The sequence below is a fragment of the Canis lupus genome, chromosome 8, assembly GCF_003254725.2.
Source record: "Canis lupus dingo isolate Sandy chromosome 8, ASM325472v2, whole genome shotgun sequence".
In the NCBI taxonomy this organism is placed as follows: Eukaryota; Metazoa; Chordata; class Mammalia; order Carnivora; family Canidae; genus Canis; species Canis lupus.
The window spans coordinates 18,751,281-18,755,994 of NC_064250.1; positions in this window are offsets into that span (position 1 = coordinate 18,751,281).

Sequence of the window (4,714 nt, forward strand, 5' to 3'; positions counted from 1 at the left end):
TGAAAATTTTATTCTTATTAGGACAAGGGCTGTAAACCAGGGATTTAGTATCACTTATTATTTTATATGCAAATAAGCGGTCAGTGAAAATGTATGTTTGTATTATCAAACATGTGGCATCAGATGCTACATAAGAATGTGTTGGGTGGGTTGCTTAGAGTTGATAATATTGATCATAACTCATATCCCTAGCAGTCATTGACCCCCGAGCAAAATGTGTTCTCTTTCCTTATGTCGTAAAATGACACAACCTATCCATTGTGCATTTTAGATGACAAAGTGATTATATCAAAATTATCAGCTCACAAAATGAGCTCATTTAATGATTTGTAATAATACTCACTGGGTATTTCCTTTTTGTGCACAGCTCATCTACTGTTTGGGGAGGGGGACCTGATAAGTCCTAGGGACTATTATAAATAGTTAATATCGTATTCCTTAATTCCAACAAGGAATTTTTAGGGAAGGAGTAATCTCTGAGTTCCCTTTCAGGTGTGAAAACTGATGATAACAAATGACATGTGATTTGATTCAGAAATCTATGTTATCTACAGTACTATGCTGACTATTTATTTTTGCAATATCCTTATCAGTCCCCAGCACTGTTCTGCTTTCCCACAAAGGTCACAACAAACTTGAAGCTTAGTCCATCTCATTCAATTTTTTTTTTTTTGTCATTTTGGCAGCCCTGGCCTTGATTCCTTATACTAAGCTTTACCTATTTATTCTCTTGGTGGTGTCTATATGTCCTAAAAGCACATTGTGATATTTAATTTTAACCCCTTTCTAGTATTGTTCGGTTACTCTTCTCTTAGACTCACTGCTATATCTCCATTTTCTGTCATAAACTGATCTATTCTTATAATTTGTCTTTCAAACTGATATGTATTATCTTAACAGTCATTGGCATTCTACATGTTATTTCCTTGAGATTTTCACTTAATTTGTACTATCATGGAAATTATTATCCCGAGATAGTCAAATAGTAGTGATGCCTAAAGATTATCTTCTATATGAACTACTACTATTCTTTATTAACTTTTTATGGTTCCAAAATTCTAGAGGTATACCATTCAATACGGTAATAGCTTCTTCCACATGGGGCTATTGAGCACTTTAAAAGAGGTTAATTAAATTGAGATGTACTACAAGTGTGAAATACAGATTTGAGTTCAAAGATCTAGTATAGAGGGATCCCTGGGTGGTGCAGTGGTTTAGCGCCTGCCTTTGGCCCAGGGCGCGATCCTGGAGACCTGGGATCGAATCCCACGTTGGGCTCCCGGTGCATGGAGCCTGCTTCTCCCTCTGCCTATGTCTCTGTCTCTCACTCTCTCTCTGTGTGACTATCATAAAAAAAAACAAAACAAAAAAAACAAAAAAAAAAAAAAAAAAAAAGATCTAGTATAGACAAAAGGACAAAGTAAGAATATCTTATATTTTTATGTTGAAATGGTATTTTATATATTGAGCTGAATTAAATGTTATTATTATGATCTATATATATATTTTACCTTTTTAATGTGGTTACTAGAAAATATACATACCTTTAATTTATGACTTACATTATAATTCCGTATAGCTTCAAATTAAATTTACCTTCAATCAAAAAGGCATGTGAGGTGTGAGTGGTAGTAGAGACAAGGAGAAATGTTAAATGAGGCTGAGGGAGAAATTGTGAAAGGAAGAATCATTTGGCACTTCTTTATTATTAGAAGTTGCTAGAAGAGTGAAATGCTAGAAGAGTTAGCAAATAACTTTTCATATGGCACTTTATAAATATGTTAAACTGCTGATGATTGTAGACTTTTATGTATGGGTGCTCGACTATAATTCTGGAGGCCAGGAAGGGGCAATTCCTTATCAAGATAGCACCTTGTGTACGATATCCCAATTAATACACAGTTAATTAAATTGAACTGTGAAAAAAATAAATGTATAAGTTCACTTAAGATGAGATTTGAGTAATGAGAGAAAAGTAGATAAAACAGTACTCATATTCTTCCTTATATCTTCCTCCTTTCAGTAATGGTACCACCATCCTTCCACAGGTTCAAGCCAAAAACAGAATGACTTTTCATTCCTCCATTTCCCTCATCACCCACACCTAACCTAGTATTGAGTTATAAACATCCTCTTCTCTCCATCTCTTCTAGTAACACTACGGGACAAGCAAAATCATAGTAGGACTATAGTTCTCTCCTGTATGAACTACTGCACCTCTGTTTCCATTTTGTCCTCTTAAATTTATTTTTCACAAAACATCCAAAGTGATCTTTTAAAAATGATCATCATACTTTTTTATATATTTCCTAAATTCTTCCATGTCTTGACATTGAATCTGGAGTAAAATCTAAACTCTGCTAGCTCTCAGAGCACTACAAACCCTAATGCCTATCTAATTGTCCATTGTCAGGTCTTATCACTGTCTATCTTGCTCACAGTGGTCCAATCACTCTAGCCATTATGTGTCTTCAACATTCTATCTATAGTTCTGATTGGGGCCTTTGCTTTTGGCATATTCTGCTTCAGACATCTTTCTGTGGTTGATGTCTCAGTTCAAACATCTTTTTTTCTTCAGGAATGAATTCCTACAGAGAGGATTTCCTACAAGTAATATGCCCCCTCAGACACTTCATTACCACCTTTTATTTTCTTCTTAAAACTTATTTCTACCTGAAATTATCTTCATCAGTTGTTTGAATATTTTAGTATATGTTTCTCTTCCAGTAAATTGCAATCTGCATTAGAGCTTGCATTTTGTCTGTCCCATTTCCTTTGCATTATCAGCAACCTTAATGGTTCCAGATATAGAACTGACACTAAAAAAATGAGTCAAATTATGCAGAAAGGTAAAATAAAATGAACATTAAGATGTAAAAGAGGAGTTTAGAAATGAAATCAGAACATTGAATGAAATCTCCCACTATTTATCATTTTTAATGAGCCACTGTATGCTACTGGATCTATTCTCTGAGCTTTATATATTATAAGAAATTATATGTTTTCAGATGCTAAAAATGAGTACCATTGAGAGGTTGGTTGTGTATAATATCAGCTTATAAATTTATGATAAAGTTCTGATGCTTAAAGGGCCAGTTCTATCAGAATAATAGACAATTTAGGACATGTACCTATAAGCCTTCTGCCTCCAAGGATCTCTTGAACTAACCTCATGGGTGACTGAAATGATGTGTCATAATAATTCAGAGTAGATATTCACTCAAGTGTTATAATTTTAAAGGTATCTGAGCAGATCACCCTATCTAAATATTTGGTCCTACATTAATTGACACAGGTTTACCATTAGATATTAATCCCTTGTATTAATATTTTTTGTCTTTACCAATATTTGAAAACTATAAATATTTTCTGATATAGAAACATATTAAGTTGTGATCTAATATTGACATCGTAAGATATGATGAAGAGCACCAGACTGGCTAGAGAAGAGCTCCAAGTGAAAGAAAATTTGACAAGAGAAACTGAAAGTAATCTCAGGGTTTTCCTATTTCATTTGCTGGGATAGGTGGTTCTGGAAATATGGTGATAGCATAAAGGTGGCTGAAAGGTGAGCATGGATCTCCTCAAAGATGAACAGTGATGAGCAGAAAGGCATGAAAGTAAAAATATCCAAAATAAATGCTTGAAATAATTCCAAGGAATCAAATTGGAAACTTTAATGGCAAAAGTATATAAATATCTTCTGATATGAGAAGTAAAAACATTACAGATATTTATAGAAATTCATAGTTTTCAAAATATTTATTAGCTTTTAGAAAGTTATAGTTTACAAAACATTCAAACATGGATTATAATTTTTTTTTCTTTGGAGACTCACAATATTCCATCAAATAGGTAGGGAATAACTTTATGTCCTTGATATGGAGTTTTAAATTTTTTAAATTGCTAAATATTTACTGATTGGTCCAATTGCAGTTAATAACTCTAAGCCCTTAGTTCTAAATCACTCAATTTACTTATTAGTTTTAAAGAACTATATCTGATGTAGCTGAAGAAAGAAAGGAAGGCCATTCCTGATTCAACTGAAGGGAGTAAACATAATTCTGAATGGTGACTCTTGTCTCGCATATTGGTTGTTACTATCTTAAATTACTAACTCTGAAGAGTAATACCAAAATAGGTATACTATAAAAATACAGATGAGAAATCAATACATGTAAATTTAAAAAATTAAAACTATGTAAGAGTCATCCTATGAAGGTAGTTCATTTATTAACTCCTAGTCCCACAGACACAGAGACAAATTTTATATGAGGGCCTTCCATTTTCTTATAAAAGACTAATGAATTTTATACTTTGGAATTTTACCATCTCACAAAGGATATAGTGACCAAACTAATCATTGTTTAAAAAATTATAATATTAAATGATTTCTAAGTGCTCCTAGTTTATTATTTAAGTTACATTTCAATTATATAAATGTATTATTACTCTGCTATGTTTAGTTAGAATAAATGTCTTCTTATTTAAGATATATTAATTTTGTATGAAAAAATACATAAGGGTGTGGAAAGAAGAGATAGATCAACTTAAAACAGTAAATTGGGATAATTTAAGACATTTTCATAACAAAAAAAGATTCAATGGAAAAAGAGGTTATGCTTTAAACTTGGTCATTTTTATTCTGTTTCTTTAGGGAAGAGGAAAAACTGTAAAGAGTTATACAATTAAAAAAAAAAAGAGTTATACAATT